We start from the raw sequence: 21490 nt of genomic DNA on the forward strand, positions 1-21490 counted from the left end.
CCTCCAATATCCAACCTATTTTCCGTTTGCTGTTCAGGTGTGTAAATCTCCCCACCAGATATAGATACTATAGTTCACCCAGGAGTGTCAGAGTTCAAAGAGTTACTTTGCCTCTCTCCTTCTCGGTATATCTAATCTAATCAAATGTTCATCTGAAAGTGTAAAACTTTAAAAGGGATTATATATATATATATATATATATATATATATATATATATACAAAGTAATGATATCTGTATCTTGAGTTTCATGCATCCTGCAATCTTCAGAGAGAGAGAGAGAGAGAGAGAGAGAGAGAGAGAGAGAGAGAGAGAGAGAGAGAGGGGGGGAGGGAGGGAATATCAGAAGGGGGTTCACGAAATTTTATCATCTTCATCAATTTCGACATAGAAACGAGAAGAATCTGCCAGTCCATTCCTGGCTACTATATTAGAACACTCCCTTAAAAACTTGAGGTTCAAATAATGGACTAATTAGAAAACATTGTCTGTAAAACCCATCAGACAGTTGTGATGATGACTAAAAAACATTACGCTCATTTCTTCTGTGTACAACCCTTACTAATGGTTTATAATGGTTTATTCCAGGCAACCTTGATTCCAAAAATAACTGTAGCTTCGTCGTTGTTTAACATAAATTCCTGTACGGCGGTTGTACGTGGAGAAAAAGCACAATTATGTGATTAGCCAAAGAGTTTCACAAAGAAACAACATAAGTAAAGCATTGTATTGGGGAGATGGCTATACCCATCACAAGCCTAAAATATCTACAGTAAAACTACATTTGTTTCAACTTCGCCAACTTGGCATAGATTCTGAATATATGTAATTATTCTATGATCACAGAAATATTATATTTGTTTGTCAACGCTGTTCATATTCATAAATTATACATTTATTAATAATATAAGTAACTACATTTTTATTGTGACCAATTTATGATTATTCATCAAATGGTTTAAAGGGACATTATTTGTATCTTTTGACTTTTTTTTCATTTTTTCGATGACTGAAATCCCTGGTCAAATCAATAGGAGACCTAAATTGTGACTATGGACGGCTTCAAGGATATGTTAAACCACCTTCTTGCTGTTTACGGCAAAGTTCAATGTTGGTAAGGGCGTCCGCGCGATTTGAACCAACCGCCATTGTTGAACTCAAGCACATGACCAATATTACTACGCATACGTCAACCATCAGCTGGAACGTGAACGGCCTGTGACCTGCACACCAACTTCAGCACAATGGATATCGAGAGGCACACGCCATAAACAAATGCACGTCTCACAATCTACTGTCAAATAGTGAAACTAAGCAGGGCATTTGCTTGTAAGTTTGATTTTAGTATCGATGACATGGACTGTGAAACAAATAAAACCATAGACGCAATTGGGTCAATGGTAAAACTAAAACGATGTCAGATTGCTGTGGTGATAGTGAAACAGGTACAGAGTAATGCATTTTCTGTGCATTTGATCGTTGGCAAATCTTCGTCAACTTTCACGATTTTTAGGGCATTTTCTTGCCATTACGTTGGTTCGTTTTACAAACATGACATGATCACTTGTTGAACTTGGAAACATAGCACTCGGACTTAACAGACTCAGTGCACGGTGTAGCATCGGTGACATCGTGACACCGCGCCGGGCGAGTGCTGTCATTGATGTACTGCTCGCGAGTGGAGTCACCTCTCGACACACAAGACCTGTTTGAATGTTGTTATTCTCTGTGCATTGTGTAATTATTTGTATCAGTTGAATCGCATTTCGAACCAAAATTGAGTACATCGCAATGACAGTTGCCGAGACCCTATACGTCGCTTACGGCCTCCGTGTCTCCGACCGACTCCAAAAAGTGGGCTTTGCGTAAGTATTGAAGCGCAGCTGAGCACATCGTGTACCTAAGGGATGGACCATTAGACCTTGGGAGGGGGATGGTCACAATGAAATTGTGAAAATTTTTTTTTTACTATTGTAAATTTCTGAAATTTTTTTTCCAATTGAGATTAGCTGTGCAAATATTTTTTTTCAGAGTAAATTTTCAGATTTATAATTTTTTTTTTCGTTCGTCGCTGTCTGAAGATAAAGAGGGCAAACATGTGGTGCCAAGCACCACAAGCGGCCACACAAGCGGTCACTGGGAAGAGGTCAGGAGAGGGGTGTCCCCCTGCTGCTGTTGGGGCTTTTGAAAAATAGAGATTAAAATGGTGTTATTTGGTGGCACTTGGGAGTATTTTTGCGGGGGGTGGTCAGGAGGGGGTGTCCCCCCCGCCGTTGGAGCTTTTGAAAAATAAAGATAAAAATGGTGTTATTTGGTGGCACTTGGGGAGTATTTTTGCGGGGGGTGGTCAGGAGGGGGGTGTCCCCCTGCTGCAGTTGAAGCTTTTGAAAATAGAGATAAAAATGGTGTTATTTGGTGGCACTTTGGGAGCATATTTTTCGGATTACACATCTTCCTCTGAAACATGATCTTCTTGCTCCTCAGTAGTTTCCTATAGTTTTGAAAATTGACTATTTTGGTTTCCTGGCTTCCCTTTCTACTGCGTGGTGAAATGCCTACATTCCCCCCACCAAACATCATGCATATCTCATGATTTACAATTGATTTTGACAAGCTGAGAAGCTAAAATAAGCTAAATAATATAGTGAAATTTGCATATTTGTGTTTTTAGAGCAATTGTTGCCCTTTTTTGATCAAAACATCTATTTCTCTGTAGCAGCATGTCCAAATTGATTTGATGTGTATAGATGTGTTGAAATTTCAATATTTGTCTTTTTGGGCAATTTATGCCATTCATGGTCAAAAAATCTGTATTCTCTCAAAGGGCTTGTCCAATTTCTTTGAAATTTGCTACACAAAAACGATTAACCATGCAGATTTATTCAGTATTTGCTATCGAGAAACTTTCAAAGTTCAACCCTTTTATGTGTTTTTGTGTTGGGATTTGTTGGATAGATGGCATTCTACGCAGTGTATTGTTGAATGTTAAAACTATGTTGCTTTTGTTATTTGAGGCTGTTTTTTGAGAAAAAAGAATTGAAAATGCCTTTTTAAAAGCAAAATAATACATAATGACTTGATATGTTGTTTTATCATTATTGACTTGTTTCTACTTTACCCATTCTTGCATTCATCATTGTAATAAAATGCTGTGAAAAAAATGAAACTGATGTGGCCTGCATCTGTTTACCTTGATCTTAAAAGGCAAATACAACTTTCTGTCTTGACAACCATACCATAGTTTCAATGTTTTACCTAGTGTACCTGCTTGGTTTGTACGCAGGAAACAAGTAGAAAACAGGCTCTATAATTTCATAATTTTCAAGTGATCAGAATACAAAAGTCCTGAAAAGATAAGATAATCACAACTTCCAGTATAAGGGATACAGTCACTCTAAATGTATAAATTAAAATTAAAATGTGCCGGGAGGGTGTATTAAAAATACAGACAGCTGCTTACTGTCGGTAAAATCTAAAAAAAATTCAAAATTTTAAAGTTTTGCAGATTTTTTTTTACGCCTTTGTCTTCTTATTTATTTTTTTTTTATTTTGCAAACTAGTTTGAAGATTTTTTTTCCCTAACTTTCTGCTCTGAAATTTTTTTTTTCTGTTTTTGACCACCCCCCTCCCAAGATCTAATGGTCCGTCCCTAAGCCCTGCGTACAGGTCCGTGTGTTCCCGGCGTTATACGGCCTCCATGCCGTATAACGCCGGGGACACACAGACCTGTACGCAGGGCTAATTGTGTACCCAGCCGAGTGGGTGTGCTCAAAAACGAAACTCAATGCAAGCTTGGGATTAAAAATGGGTTGTTTTTGTGGAGAAAGTGCACGCCGAAACCGAGGTGCTGCCAGCGATTTTGACCAGCCCTGCCACGCAGACGTGACATGTGACATGATGTACGTGTCAGTCGTCAAATTGCTTCAATTTCGCGATCACCTCGACAATAACATGACTGTCTACTGAAGTTTATCCCTTCATTTTACTCTGTTTTCACATTTCTGTGCCCACAGGCTTTGGGCAAGTCTACATATGCATATGGAGGAACAAACGGGACGAAAAAAATCCGCCACGATAGACCTTGTCGTCGACTTCTTGCAGCTTGTAGGCATTTGAAATGCCCATTATAAAATGTGCTCTCTAGCAGCAAAGAATAGTGTATCTAAGAGCAGGATTGGCCGTCAAGATCTCCATGAAAAAACTGACCGTCAAAATGTAACTGAGCAAACGGCATCAGAAATAGGGAATCCCGAAACTGCAATACTGCGCTTTCGACTTTCACTTCGCGTGGTTTATTTTTTTTACACGCGGATGCTTACAGCGGCCCAGATAGCAGTTAGCAGTGTGGTCTGATCGCAGGTACTAGGTCACCTTGCCAACTCTGAGGTTAAAAGTAGCCCACCATTAACCCCTGACCCAAGGTTTTTCTATACAGTGTACGCAAACGGGATGGAAGTTGTCTATGGTCGACCGTTTTTTAGACATCTTTCAGTAAGTCGAACAACATTATCAACTGCTCGTTTGCAACAATATAAGGTCAAAAGATACAAATAATGTCCCTTTAACACCCAGGCACTGAAGAATAATTTAACGTTTTAACTTACTTTCCGACTTTAGAACATGTTTTGTGGTCTGCTACTACAACTGCATGTGTGAAGACGAATCCCTCGGCGGTCAGCGATGGATTGACGCAAGGACTGTGGTGTGAGTCCACGTTTACAAAGTCACGGGCAAACTTTAATGTCGCACAAATTGCTATCATTACGACGAACGTTGCAAAGAGTGTCGAACAAGGGACACAAGACATCATCTGCAGACATAATTAGATATTTGTAACCAACAAAATCTACACACTTTCCTATATAAAACGAATCTGACAGTGAGGTGTTTATCATTGTATTGTCAGCTAATACGATTAATCTACGATACAACTTGTAATTTTAAAAACAGAGACATCAGACACAATATATATATATATATATATATATATATATATATATATATATATATATATATATATATATATATATATATACATCAGTCTTTCTCAACTGGCTCCAATTGGTTCACTTTTAATTGTTCTAAGGGACGGGACAGAAATTACAAGGGGATAGGTGTTTTTCAAAATGACGCTGCGTGAAAAATAGTGACCCTTCAAAAGAGTAATTTGCTACTTCCACTGTGCAAGTCTTTCACATATCTGCTAGTACGTCATCTGCCTTGATCGACACTATGCCGTTCCTTGGGACCGTGCTATTTTCAGGAGTAAGGGCAATTGCAAATTGGTCAATGTACTCGTGGTCGATGTACGCATGGCACGCAAGGTATTACTTGGGCAAAAAAACGAGTAGCCTTCATCTTATGCCTAATCAAATTTAATCCTGCGAATGAGCTAATATACACCATGACTTTAATTTTTATGTCCTGGGTGGCCGGGCAAATTCTTCCTGTGAACCAGTAAAAATAAGTGAACTCCCTACCTATTGTACCAAAAAATTGATGACCCCCTTCTAAGATGACAAAAATTTCATGACCCCCACCCTAAAATAATGATTGAGTAAAGCTGCACACACAAATACCTCTGGATGCGATAGAATCCAAAAAAAAAATTCTAACATTTTTTCTTATTACCCTAATAAATGTGTTAACATTCAAATCTCCCTTTCTGAATCGCTTTAATTTTGAAACCCCTCCTCAAAGGGATTGGACAAAAATTACAGGTGGTTAACATTTTTTGCGCAAGCATTTTTGAAGGGTCATGAAATTTCATGAATGTCTTTCGGGAAGTTCCACCATTTTTTGCGCAACTATTAGAAGGCAAAATGTGGCTGATGTCCAACAATGTCAAATCATAATACATTTTAGTGTATTGGAGAAACTATTATATTATAAATAAGACTATTGTATTATAAATAAAAGAGCAATTTTATTTGTAAACTTATACATGTTTGATGAATCATATAAATTTACTTTGCTTCCAGTGGCAGGTATAAAGTGCTTGTGTGTACAAAAATTTGATATTTGGATTTAATTGATAATGTTGATACACTATACATGGTAGTCTATGAAATTAAATATATAATATTGTTTCAATACAAAACTAGCAATATCTATGCATTTATAGACGTTTGATAATTGACATAAATGCATTTTATGGAATAGAGCGGTTACACCTCGTATATGTACAAAATTCGATTTTTTGAATTTCACAGAAATCGTTCATCCGATATATGGGAGTCCATGATAAAACTGTGAATAATATTTTTTTCCAATGAAAAACTTGCTCTACTTGTGCATATATAGATGTTGGATAATTAACAGAACTGTACTTGATTAGAATATGATGGTTATAAGTGCATATTATGTGTACAAGAAATTTGATTTTGGAATTTAACCAAAAATGTACACCCACTATACATGGTCGTCTAGGAGGAAACTATGAATATTTTTTCCAATACAAATCTAGGTAATTCTGTAAATTCATGTACGCTTGATTATTGATATTAATTTACTTGATTAGACTAGGGTGGTTACAAATAGATATTTGTGCAAGAAATTTGATTTTGGAATTTCACCAAAATGTTGATTCACTATACATTGGAGTCTATGAGAAAACTATGAATAATTCATTTACAATGTTAAACTAACTAAGTCTGTGCTTTTATAGGTGTTTGGCAATCGATACAAATGTACTCGCTTCAAATAGAGTATTCGAAAGTTCAGATGTGGACAACAATTATGATATTGGAATTTCACCTAAAGGTATTATTTCACTTTTCATTGTAGTCTACAGATAACTGTTCAATATTTTGTCTGACAAAATTTGCTATATCTCTAATATGTAAGTAATAGGAATTGTTCATTACCCTCAGTAAGCTCGATTTATAAGAAGACACGCCTCATAGTTGCCTAGTCAAGATGTTCATGTGACAGATAATTATACTCTTATCCAGATTTACAGTTAAATGACGTCAGAGAATGAAATCATGGAGCGAATCATTTTTATTTCCCAGAATACTTTTGACCACAAAAACTGCTTTTTAAGAGGACGGATACTCTTGAAAATTAAGTGACCCCATCTCTGCTGTTTGAAAATACATGACCACCCCCCCCCCCTGCAATTTTCAAATTTAAGGTGACCCCACCTCCTCTGGATTTTGCCGGTCCACCCCGGCCGTAATAAATGAACGCTCCCTAAGTTTGATATGGTCGACATTTGAAAATAGCTTCAAGTAAAATCAATCTTAAAGTAACTGCAAATGGCGTTCAAACGAAAGGAGATGCCGCCACTAACAAGGCTATATAGTAACATAAGATTATATAAATCCTTAACACTTTGCTATTTTTCGTCTTTTTTGTGTTCTTACATCTTGCCACAATGTCATGAAATCACCTAGCAACAAAATTAGCCCTTAACACCCCTCGGCAAGATCAAAACCAAAGCGAATGCGATATTCTGTCAATAAATAAATCTTTAAGGCTAAAAAGTACATGTACCGAAATATTCATCAAGTTAAAACGAGTTGTGTACGGCGAAAAAAATGACATGTTGCAAGTTTGTAAAAGCGTATCGTTTATATGCACTTAATAGAAAAGAAAATGATATTTTAGCAATAAGCGTAAAAGTCGATATGTCTATTCGCCATTAATATATATATATAATATATATATATATATATATATATATGTATATATATATATATATATATATATTTATTTGGCCGCGAAATGTCACTGATTATTTCCTTCCATAATCCCAATGAATTTTTATTTCAATCTATAAACAATTGCACTCCATCTTTATCTGTACAGACACACCCATACATTTAGTGACACTTCCCACATATTTTAGGATAAATGCTATTTTCATGAAACGTAACAAGGATGAATACAATCATATGGACAAAATGACTTTTTCTACACTAGTTATACACGTTTAAGAATTTGTTCAGGAGAAAAATTAACAGTTTGTTTTCACACTGTAACGATTTGTATTTTGAAACATTTTTCACCGTGCAGAAATATTTGGCACAATGCATCTGCAAAAGCCATGAGACCATATTGGATTCCAGAATATAGAATTACTTTGAGAACTTAAACAAATGGGCAGTCGACTCTCTACGGCGCGCCAAATGTTTCAAAAATATTTATCGATTCAGTGCAAAAATAAACTGTCTTTCTCAATTGAAATAAAAATTCGGTCTCATTAGGAAGGAAATAAGTAAGAAAAGTATAATTAAAAAACAAAAGACAGAAATGTCATTTAATACTTCATTTTAACTTGAGAAAAAATCTTTTAAGCGTAATTAGGAAATAAACAATTTTCAACGATTTGAAAAAGTCATACATCCATACTTATCGACATACATACACGTATAATAGTATAATGATTTTACAAAAAAAAGAAAAATATGTTATACAGTGGTACGTCCACAAAATTCACAAGAAAATCACTAAAAAACCACTACTACCACTCGGAAAAAATAGTACAAAAAATAAAAATATGACCACATACAGAAAATCATTATAAAAGAATCAGACAAAAAAGCCATGCATACATAAAATTATTTATGTACTTAAGAAAATTAAAAAGCACTACGTCTCATAATAAACGTATTATAGATAATCAAAAATATAATATGAACCACCAGCCGTTTTGACAGTAAAGAGAAAAAATCGGAGAAAAAATTCGGCAGTGATGGCTCTAGACAAAAGTGGATCTCATCTACAAAAAAAATAAAATAAAATAAAATAAAAACGAAAAAAAAAAAAATGCCATGAACAGAGATACAAAAAAAACGCGTGGGCCTGTGGAAAGAAAAAAACAAATGAGGACTCGCCACAGCAAAAAAAAAGAAAAAAAAAAAAAAAAAAGAAAAAAACGAGCACTCGCCACAGAAAAAAAAAACACAGCCCGAAATTACAATTATTTCATTTAAAAAACTCATGATTCACGTTTCCTTCGATCGATGAATCCCCACAGCGGGGAATCCGATCACCACATACTCCAATGTTTGACGAAATATTAATTGAGCATTTCAGTGATAACGTGACATCTTGAAACCTAGCTCTGTTTGGCTGGGCCCTGCTCTACTTGAAACCATACTTGATGAAATGAAGTGGGCAATATCACCTAAAGAACGTCCAAGTTAACAGTGAATAGTTCCAGAGAGTCAAGTTAACTGAGCAGTCCACAGGTCAGATCACGAGCGAGACGTACAACCCATGATCCTTCATAGCAACACTGCAAACATATCGACATGATCGATGCCTTAGGCGCGGTATGGCAGGGAGCCCACTGCAGGCCTTCCACCGAGCCGCACTGTCATCGCCGTTTGGCCTACATGATTTCTACACAGTTTTATACGTGTGTTCGATACATCGGGTTCAAATACCATGATAATAAATTTAAACCACCTCGTTGTTTGGTAATTCCTCGTCTATCCTCAAAGATCACCCAAATCATGATAAAATGAATAGTTTTGAAGAAATCTGCCACGTGTTGAGAGAATGTCCATCGTTTTCCGTGTTCGACAAGACGAGCGACGCAACTGTACAAACATGAAGCGTTACGACTACGAGTAGGACTATGGCGAGAGTGTCCGGCCTTTGCAACACCAGATACTCTCACTATACTCGCAGGGCTAGACCGGCACATACACGACATGTCGATCCCCATTGCAGAAATCTTTATATCCACACAGTCCAATATATGGAGCTACGATATTTGTGCAGTAGCCTATACATACAGCTATACAGCCTATACATGTAGCTCTGGGTGGCAGGTCTGTGAGTTACCGGCGTTATACGGCCTGGCCGTGTAACGCCGGTACCTCACAGCCGTTCGCTTTCTACATGTACTAGTGAAAACGTTGCCTCGAATTTAAACGGGGTGTTTCAGCCCGAGTATTTTTGCCTTTGCCACACACCGTTTAGAGGCTAAACCCACGGGATACGTGTGTGGTTCGATACATAGCGGCCACTGCTAGCCCTGCATGGCAGGGCTGTGTGTTACCGGCATTATACGGGAGGCCGTGTCACGCCGGTAGCACATAGCCGTGTCACGCCGGTAACAATAGCCCTGCCATGCAGAACTTGGCCGCTGTGCGCTGCGTGGTATGCAATTTCTATGCATACCAACACGGCGGCCGCTGTGTATCGAACCACACGTAACCGTGGGCTAGCGGATAGCCATCGTTTTGTTTAGGTTTGGGCACAGACTGTCTATGGTTTGGGAGAGGCGTCCCTACACTTTACAGCGAGGGGATCGCTGGTTGCCGGCGTGTAGGCCTACTGTACTAGCAACGGGACCGCCGGCCGCTGGCTTACCACCTCGAGTGTACATTGGAGCGAGGGAACGCTGGCAGCCGACGAACCACCACGAGTGTTTTGTCCACTTTTAACCAAACTGGTAACTGTTTAATATAGAATGGGACGTGTCGGTAACTTGGACGTCCATGAGATGATATTGAAGACTAGAAGCTGAGAGTTATTGCTGAAATACCCCAAATATCTTGTACAACATCCGAGTGTGATGATCCAAAACCCTCTGTAACAATCAATTATTCAATTTTCATGTTGGGCTTTTTCTGCGGGGTGTCCCACTCTGTTTTCTTTTCTCGAACGGGCCTCTTTTTTTTCTACTGAGTTTTTTTTTTTCTTTTTTGGTAACCTCATTTTTTGGACACCGTGGTGCGAAGCACCAAAGGTGTCCTATGTCGCCACAATGTCTGTGTGTGTGTCCGTCTGTCCGTCCGTCTGTCCGTCTGTCCGTCCGTCCGTAGACAGATTTTGTTCCACTCATAACTTAAGAACCCTTAGGTCCAATGTCATGCAATTTGGTATTTGGTATTATCATGATGAGACTTAGATCTGATTAGATTTTGGTGGGTGTGGTTTATTAATTAATTGCTCATTTGCATATTTTATGACTTTTTTCGTTCACGCAGATATCTCAGAGACGCCTGGAGCGATTTTGTTCAAACTTGGTACAAGGATAGTACTCTACCTCATACAGATGCACGTTGATTTGTTTCACAATGTGATCAAATTTGGCCGTGTTAGAGGACTTTTTAGTTTTCGCCTCCATAGACTCCCCTGTATAAGGCAATCCATAGACTCCCATGTATAAGGCAATCCATAGACTCCCATGTATAAGGCAATCCATAGACTCCCATGTATAAGGCAGTCCATAGACTCCCATGTATAAGGAAGTCCATAGACTCCCATGTATAAGGCAATCCATAGACTCCCATGTATAAGGCAATCCATAGACTCCCATGTTTAAGGCAATCCATAGACTCCCATGTATAAGGCAGTCCATAGACTCCCATGTATAAGGAAGTCCATAGACTCCCATGTATAAGGCAGTCCATATACTCCCATGTATAAGGCAGTCCATAGACTCCCATGTATAAGGCAGTCCATAGACTCCCATGTATAAGGCCAAGAAAAATAAAAATTTAGTTTCTCATCGTATTCATATTGCAAAAAGGATGCAGTGACACAGTTTTTAGTCCCCACAGATAAAGTCCAGGGGGCTCATAGATTGGGTCATGTCAGTCCTTCAGTCCATCCATGTGAGTCCATCCGTTCACACAGATATCTCAGACGCTTTGACAAAATGTCACGTGACCTTTGACCTCAAATATACATATTTGTTCATAACTCGGTAACCACAAGTGCTAAACCTTTCATATATGGTATGATGGGACACCCTATGATGCCACATATTGTACCTCATTATTATGTGCATATCTAATTTTGAGCAAGCCAATCGAGCTAGAGGTCTGATTTTTGGTATATAGGGATAACTTAGCAATACAATTTTTTGACAAAATGTCATGTGACCTTGGTGACCTTTGACCTCAAATATACATATTTGTCCATAACTCAGTAATCACTAATGCTACACCCTTCATATTTGGTATGATGGGACACCTTATGACGCCACATATTGTTCCTCATTAATTATGTGCATATCTAATTTTGAGCGAGCCAATAGAGCCAGAGGTCTGATTTTTGGTATGTACGGATAACTTAGCAATGCTATTTTTTTGACAAAATGTCACGTGACCTCAATTACCTTTGACCTCAAATATACATATTTGTGCATAACTCAGTAACCACAAGTGCTACACCCTTCATATTTGGTATGATGGGACACCTTATGACGCCACATATTGTACCTCATTAATTATGCACATATCTAATTTTGAGCGAGCCAATAGAGCTAGAGGTCTGGTTTTTGGTATATAGGGATAACTTAGCAATACAATTATTTTGACAAAATGTCACGTGACCTCGGTGATGACCTTTGACCTCAAATATACATATTTGTCCAAAACTCAGTAACCACAAGTGCTACACCCTTCATATTTGGTATGATGGGACACCTTATGACGCCACATATTGTACCTCATTAATTATGCACATATCTAATTTTGAGCGAGCTAATAGAGCTAGAGGTCTGATTTTTGGTATATAGGGATAACTTAGCAATACAATTTTTTGACAAAATGTCATGTGACCTCGGTGACCTTTGACCTCAAATATACATATTTGTCCATAACTCAGTAACCACAAGTGCTACACCCTTCATATTTGGTATGATGGGACACCTTATGACGCCACATATTGTTCCTCATTAATTATGCACATATCTAATTTTGAGCGAGCTAATAGAGCAAGAGGTCTGATTTTTGGTATGTAGGGATAACTTAGCAATACAATTTTTTTCAAAAAATGTCACGTGACCTCAATGACCTTTGACCTCAAATATACATATTTGTCCATAACTCAGGAACCACAAGTGCTACACCCTTCATATTTGGTATGATGGGACACCTTATGACGCCACATATTGTACCTCATTAATTATGTGCATATCTAATTTTGAGCAAGCCAATAGAGGTAAATGTATGATTTTTAGTATATAGGGACAGACTATAGGATAGAATTTTTTTAACAAAATGTCATGTGACCTCGATAACCTTTTATGTAAAATACACGATTATGTCAATAATAAATAATAACCACAAGTGCTATGTCCTTTATATTTAGTAGGATGGGAGACCTTATGACAACACATGCTTTACCTCGTTAATTATGCCCATATATAATTGTGGGCAAGCCAATAGAGCTAGAGGTCTGAATTTTGGCATATATGGATTAATTAGCAATACAATGGGGTTTTTTTCCCAAAATGTCACGTGACCTTGATGACCTTTGACCTTAAATATGCATATATATGCATAACTCAGTAACCACAAGTTCTTTATGCTTCAATTTTGATAGGATAGTAGACCTTAAGATGTCACATCTTGTACCTCATTTATTATGCACATATGTATTTCTTGGCTGGCCAATACAGCTAGAGGTCTGATCTTTTTTCCCGATTTAGAACCATAACTTAGACATGCCTCTTGTTTCAAAATGGGAACAATGACATCGACCTATGTGTCCATAGATCTGAACATATACACTCCAGTGATACTTCTTAATGACCTCATTTCCCTGCCCCATCAAGACTAATACTCCTATTACAAGTGGGGACTATGTCAATGTCAATGACTTGTTACTTCTATACAGAATATTATCTCACATAGTGAGTGTCTGAATGTTATTCTGAATTGTATTCCTAAGCACATTCTGAAAGTAACTCTTCTGAAAATTTCACATTCTTTGCCACTGCACCATCTCCCTAATACATACTGATGACCCACGGTGTCCACTCAAGTCTCACTTTGATTTTTTGTAACCTCGCTTTGCTTTTTTTTTCCAAGCTGACCTCGTTTTGGTTTCTTTACAGCCTCAACGCCGGCGCGATCTAGGTCGACTTTTCAATTGTGATTCTCTTTCTTTTTTTAGTCAGACCTGATGGTGATTCATTTTGTGTTTTGGTAGTAGTGCAAGTACTATTTGTGGTTTTGTTTTTAATCATTTCAATATTTTTTGTGTGTGTGCTTGATTTTTTTTCTTTTTTCCCTTTTAATCAGCATTCATTGCACCTTTATATCAAATACACGTGTATGTGTACGTCAATAAGTATGGGAGTGTGGTATTTCCAAATTTTTGAAAAGTTTATCTTCTCATTACGGTTTAAAGAATATTTTACAATTAAGCATTACATAACATTCTGCCCTTTTTTGCAATAATACTTTTCTCGTTTATTTTCTTCCGTAATTCCATCGAATTTTTATTTCAATCGAGAAAGACGGTTGCACGTCATCTTTATCTGTACAGACACATTCAAATATTCAATGACACGTATTTTCAAATGAATGCTATTTTTATGAAAAGGTACATTAATAAATGCAATGATATGGACGAAAGAACTTTTTATTTATTATTCATACACGTTTAAGACTTTTTTTAGAAAGAAAATTTGACAGTTTATTTTTACTCTATGAAGATAAATATTTTTGAAACATTTGGCGCGCCGTAACTCTCACATTAAAACAGGAATAGTATATATTCTCATCGGAAACTTGACAACAACTATTGTAAATTCACTTTGATAAATACCATGCTCTGCTGTCTGGTCAAAAGATAAAAATTCCAATCCTCCTATATTTTTAACTGTTTTTTTTTGTGAGATTGAATGTTAGAAAAAGAATGCAGTTCATTCAGTTACAAGGTTGCAATAGGATCATCTTATTTACTGTTCAGAGAGACTGTCAGTGCAGTACTGTGACCGCGCATTTACTAGAAGGATGACTTTGAGAGTCTGTGCTACAACGGCGTGAATTTGGAATGAAAACAGATCATCCGATCAGGATTCCAGTGCAGTTGGGTACCTTTGCAAGTGGACAACAATCACAGAAATATCAAATTTTATCAACAATATTCATAATCATAAATTTATTGATAACAGTGTCTCCACTACTACAACCCATTTTTACACTCCTACTATCACCGAGCGACTCTATCGCATAGACAGCACTATGTATTAAAGAGGAAATCCCCAGCAGAGTTGTCTCCCTACAATTGTTCTACTAATAAAGAACGGACTTCAACACTGAAAGTCTGCCTAGTGAATATTCGGAAACATATCATTGCAGGTGTAAAACAGTTACAGGTTTAACAGTGGTGGTGCCGTTTCGCGCCGGCTTTAAACTAGAAACATGAAGACTCCTTTCACTTGCATTTCCAGCATAGCTCATGTGTATTCTAATTCGCATCGCCAGGCACATATATCTCAAATTGATATTCTAAAAACCATAGACTCACCTTACTTCGTCACCGACTGGTTCAAATGTTTTCGTTTGGTTGCTATGTGTGGCTGGGCACATTCAACGGTGTTCATTGATTGCTTTTTTAAATCGGTATGAAAGCTGTTCCCTTGTCTTATTTTATACACGTGTAAGAATTTATTTACAAGAAAAATTGAGAGTTTGTTTTTCACCTTAACGATTAATAGCTCTGGAACATTTGGCGTGCCCTTTTATGTCACCTTGAATAAATATTCAATTTGGTACAATGCATCTGTAAAAGCCTTTACACCATATTGGATTCCAGAATGTAGAATTACTTTAAGAACTTAAACAAAAATGGCAATCGACAGTCACGTTGCAACACGAATAGTATATATTCCAACTGGAAACTTGACATCAATTAATTGAATTTTAAATTCGTACACTTTGAAAAATTCAAAGCTTTGCCGTCTGCTCAAAATCAAAAATCCTCCTCTGTTAATTTTTAACTGAGTTTTTCTGAGATAGAATGTCAGAAAATGAATATCATTCAATTACAAGATTGAAATAGGATCCTTTTATTTACTGCTCAGAGAGACTGCAAAGGCCGCTGTGACCGCGCATCAAGTTACTGTCCAATGTTACAGCTTAACTGGATCGATGAATTCCGATGGTCTTTGTTATAAGTGCGTGAATTTGGCATAAATACCGATGGTCATTCGGGATTCAGTGCAGTTAGGTACTTTTGCAAATATACAATAACGACAGAAATATCAAACTTTATCAACAATATTCATAATCATAAACGTATCAATAACAGTGTATGTACCACTACAACCCATTTTTACACTCTTGCTATCACCGCGCGACTTCCTTGTGATTAAATATAGTTTGTGCACTATATATTAAGAAGGAATTCCCGAGTAGAGTGTTGTCTCCCTACAATCGTTCTACTCATACAGACCCGACTACAACACTGAAAGTCTGCCTAGTGAATATTCGTAAATATCCCATTGCTGGTGTAAAACAGTTACAGGTTTGACAGTGGTGGTATCATTTGCACCGGCATTAAACTAAGAAAATGAAGACTCCTTTCACTGGCATTTCCAATATAGCGCATATATATTCTAATTCGCATGGGAAAGCACAGGTATCACAATAAGTTAGTCTAGAAATCATAGTCTCACCTTCGTCACCGACTGGTTCAAATGTTTTCTTTTGGTTGCTTTGTGTTCCTGGGGCACACTCAACTGTGGTCATTGAACGCTTTTTTAATCGAGTTGAAAGCTGTTCCCATGTCTTATTTTATACACGTTTAAGAATTTATTTAGAAGGAAAATTGACAATTTATTGTTCACTGTAACGATTAATTTTGAAACATTCGGCGCGCCTTATTATGTCACCTTGCATAAATATTCAAATTCGTACAATGTATCTGTAAAGGCAATGAGACCTTATTGAATTCCAGAATATAGAATTACTTTGAGAACGTAAACAAAAAGGTCCGTCGACTCTCACGTTGCAACACGAATAGTGGAAACTTCACAACAATAAATTGAATTACAAATTTGTACACTTTGATAAAAACAATGCTCAGCTGTCTGGTCAAAAATAACAATTCCAATCCCCCTGTAATTTTCACAGAGATAGAATGTCAGAAAATGAATTCAATTCACTTCAATTACAAGGTTGGAATAGTATCCTCCTATTTACTGTTCAGAGAGAATGCAAAGGCAGTACTGTGAGCGCGCATCAAGTTACTGTCCGATGCTACAGCTTAACTAGATCGATGAATTCCCATGGTCAGTGTTGTAACTACGTGAATTTGGCATAAATATCGATTATCATTCAAGATTCCAGTGCGATTGAGTACTTTCGCAAGTATACAATAATGACAGAAATATCAAACTTTTATCAACAATATTCACATTATAAATTAATTAATAACAGTGTCTGTACTACTGTAACTGACGTTTTTACACTCTTGCTATCACCGAGCGACTTATCTCCTTGTGATTAAATATAGTTTATGCACTATATATTAAAGAGGAATTCCTCAGTAAAGTGTTGTCTCCTTACAATCGTTCCACTCATACAGACCTAACTACAACACTGAAAGTCTGCCTAGTGAATATTCGTAAACATCCCATTGCAGGTGTAAAACAGTTACAAGTTTGACAGTGGTGGTATCATTTGCACCGGCTTTAAAAACTAAGAAAATGAAGTGTCATTTCACTGGCATTTCCAATAAAGCACATATATATCCTAATTCGCATCGGAAAGCATAGGTATCAAAATTAGTTATTCAAGAAATCATAGTCTCACCTTCGTCACCGACTGGTTCAAATGTTTTCTTTTGGTTTCTGTGTGTGGCTGGCGCACATTCAACGGTGGTCATTGATCGCTTTTTAAATCGGTTTGAAAGCTGTTCCCATGCCACTGGATGCTTGAATAGACGCCCTGTACATGACCATGACATGACCCCACATGACCCTTACATCATGGTATTTTCGATTGTTTATACACCAGTATATTGTGAACAAACTGAAATGTCAAGTCAAGCATATTCACTGGACTAGAACGGAATGGCTACACAAAACGGATATCACATCTTATAACTTAAATGAATAAAAAAATATTAAAATAAAATGAACAGAGTCTTTGTAACATAAGTTACTCGATTTGATTACGGTACGGACCAAAAATCCCTTCACTGAAGTTTTTCAAGGCAGTACATTTTCAAAACCAGTGCGAGACCAGCTTCAGAAGTTCAACACGAGAATTTTTACACACAACAAATCGTCAAAATAATATATGTTCAAAAACCTGCTACCTTTCCACGTAAAACTTTACAAACACTGAGCAGTAGTCTCCACGACGTAGTGCCATGCAACAAAAACGCACTTTGCAGCGGGTCAAACATGTCACAAAAGGTATCTAAAATATCGGTTAGCCATATTATTTCCCAGACTATTTAGCACCTGTACATACTGACATACTTTTGGACAACAGAGTAATCTTTGTTACTAAAATTTCGACATGACTCTGGTCCCATATATAGAATGTGTGCCTGGATCATTACTGTAGTGTTTAGGGTCTTACTTGTAGGTGAGGTTTGTTTTTTATGTAAAACACATTTCGTTTACTCTACGTTTTACACTTATAGGGAGCGTCCAATCATTACTGCCGGGGATAGGCCGGCAAAATCTGAAAACTGCAAGGCGGTTCATTTATTTTTAAAACAGCACAAAGGGAAATAAAGTGATTCGCTGCATGATTTCATTCTCTGAAGTCATTCAACTGTAAATCCGATTATACTTGTTAAAAGTATAATTATCTGTCACATGAAAATCTTGCCTTGGCAACTCTATACAGGCTTGTCTTCTTGTAAGTCGAGCTCGCCGAGGGCAATGAACAATTCCTATTATTTACATATTAGACACATAGCAAGTTTTGTCAGGGAATAATTAATAGTTAACCCGTAGACTGCCATGAGAAGTGAAAAAATATTTTTAGGTAAAATTCCAATATCATCAATGTTATCCACATCTTACTGTAAAACACTCTATTTGAATCAAGTATATTAGTATCAGTTGTCAAAACTTAAAAGGGTCCTATTTTTTCAACAGTGCTCAGAGATTGGAATTGTGGAATAACTTCAATTCGCCGTGAAGAAAAAAGTATTTTGCTGTCTCGAAATATATTTTGCCATCTCAAAAGAAGGTTTGCACTCTGAAACCTGAAACTGCGCCCTCACAAAAAAGAGTTACAGGACAATAGAACTCTTTATACTCGCCCTCACATAAGTTGTGCGACTTGAAATTACATTAAAGTTTACTCGTGGAAAAGAGAATTTTCACTTAGGAAGAAATATTGGCCATTCAAAAATGAAACATTTTGTTTTATCTCGGAAACCAACAGATTTCTTAAGAGCATTAAAAATTTATTTCGGGAAGAAAATGATTCATGCAAAATACTGAAATTTGAGTCTTGGAAAGACTAAAGTTAGCTTCTGAAAATCAACTTCTTCTTCTTCTTCTCTGGGATGAATATTTTAAAAATATTAGGAGTGAGTTCTGAATAAATCACACAGCTATTGATATAGTTATTAAATATTTACTCTTTAAAAAAACAATATCTCGTCACGGATCATATATGGTCATTCTTCAGAAATACATTTTGTTCTCAAGTATTTAAAACTTAATCTTGTAAAATGCAAAAGGAAATAAAAAGATTTCTTTCAATGTTAAACATTACTCGTTGTAAAGCATAACCTCTTACAAAATATTAAACATTTATTCACAAAAAAGTTCTTTTGAAGTATTAAAGGTACTTACCTTGAAAATAAAATTAGGCAAAGTATATTAGAGTTGTACGCGCAAACATTATAGAGTGTCGTACACTAAAATTAGAGTTGCGTCCACCAAAATTAGAATATTATTCTCGTAATAAGAGATGTACCCACTAAATCTTAAGTTGTACTGTCAATATAAGAAAGTTAGTTCCGTCAAAAATAGAGTTTTGTCCCAATTAATTACAGTTGCATCCAACAAAATTTAAGTTTGTCATTGGTTAATGAATCTCATAAATATTATAATGATATTGTCTAGAATAATAAGAGTTTTTTATATTTCAAAATAATAAAATTCCATGTGACGTCTAGGGGTCATCGCATCAAACAACGCCCAGCGGAATTTTTCCATGACGATGATACCCCGCAAGTTACAATTCAAAACCCATTCCGCAAAAACAGTTGCTTTCCACCACCAACAAATCGTGGCCCCTCTCCGGAGAATTACATCGCCCTAGTCACGGAAGACATAAAAACACAAATGTACCAATTATACCAAAGACAACCTCAAATCACATGAGCGGGTAGCCTTAACCAATCTGAGACAAAGAAACGATATTGTCATCAAACCGGCCGACAAGGGCTCATCAATTGTTATTGTGAATAAAAGCCACTACGTCTCAGAAGCAGAGAAAATTCTCAACAATCCAAAGCATTGCAAGCAGCTCTGTTCAGACCCAACAAATAGAATAAACAAAATCATATGAGTAGCAATCGAAGAAGAGTGTAAAGAAGGCAACATATGCAAAGATACTAGGGATTATCTTATATGTACGAATCCAAATCCAGGAAAGTTATATATGCTGCCAAAAATACACAAACAAGACATTCCATTCACACTTATAGTTTCTACTATTAATCATTCCACTAAGAAAAATTTCCGAATGTGTCGACCATTATCTACAACCACTAGTTTCCACTCCACCCTTATACATTAAAGACACAACCCACTTCCTTCAACGTAATCAAATCCTGGGGCAAGAACCTTAAAGGCAGTATTCTAGCCACTTTTGACGTCACTGCCCTCTACACCAACATTCCCATAGATGAGGGTATTGCAGCATGTCAAAAATCACTTGACAAACGCACAGAACAGGTCCCACTTACAAAAAAATAATCAGATTCCTCAAACTCATTCTCCATAACAACAACTTCACTTTTAATAGCACACACACTTTCTACAGGTTTTTGGCACAGCGATGAGCCGAAAGATGGCCGCTAGCTATGCTAATATATTTATGAGGGAACTTGAAATGCAAATCCTATAACAAGCGCCACAAACACCACTTGATTGGGCCAGATTTATAGATGATATCAACTCCATCTGGTCACATGATAAACGCATAGTCAATGCATTCCACCAATTCATCAACACTATACACCCAACAATAAAATTTACCATGATACTCTCACAAACTTCCGTTCCCTTTCTTGAAATCCCACAACATTTAGATAAAGAGGGTAAAATAGAAACAGACTTGTACAAAAACCAACAGACACAAATCAACATTTAGCATTCACATCATCACATCCCAGACACACAAAACTAGGTATTCCTTATGGATTAGCCATCCGCATATGTAGAATATGCTCCAGGTATGACTGACGAGACACCCGCTTAAAGGAATTGACAACATCATTAATAAAGCGGGGACACCCGGAAAGCTTGGTAATAGACCAAATAAAATTGGGCCAAATAAATTCCCAGTAATACTCTCCTCCTGCAATTCAAAATAAAACCACACCAAACATACATACCTTTTGTAGTTACCTTTGACCCACGTCACCCAACATTAAACAGATTATCAAAACTCATTTCAATATTTTACACAAATCACCCCGTTGTAAAAGTTTTGTCTCGGAAATTCCTATCATAGCCTACAGCCGCAGTAGAAACCTGTGAGATCTTCTATTTCACAGCGAACTACGACAGTCCGATTTACAAG

At 36.9% G+C, this 21490-nt stretch overlaps 1 long non-coding RNA gene across 1 annotated transcript in view; it reads right to left on the minus strand.

Moving 5' to 3' along the window:
* The window catches only part of LOC139134340 (uncharacterized), a 20206-nt gene extending 2569 nt beyond the window's left edge, over positions 1–17637 (minus strand). Inside the window, exons 1-2 of the long non-coding RNA XR_011552787.1 lie at positions 17519–17637; positions 4604–4809 (exon numbers count right to left, since the gene is read on the minus strand). This is a non-coding gene — a long non-coding RNA (uncharacterized lncRNA). The remainder of the gene's footprint in view (positions 1–4603; positions 4810–17518) is intronic.
* Positions 17638–21490: the final 3853 nt, after the last annotated feature.

Source organism: Ptychodera flava, chromosome 6 (genome assembly GCF_041260155.1).
Source record: "Ptychodera flava strain L36383 chromosome 6, AS_Pfla_20210202, whole genome shotgun sequence".
NCBI classification, from domain to species: domain Eukaryota; kingdom Metazoa; phylum Hemichordata; class Enteropneusta; family Ptychoderidae; genus Ptychodera; species Ptychodera flava.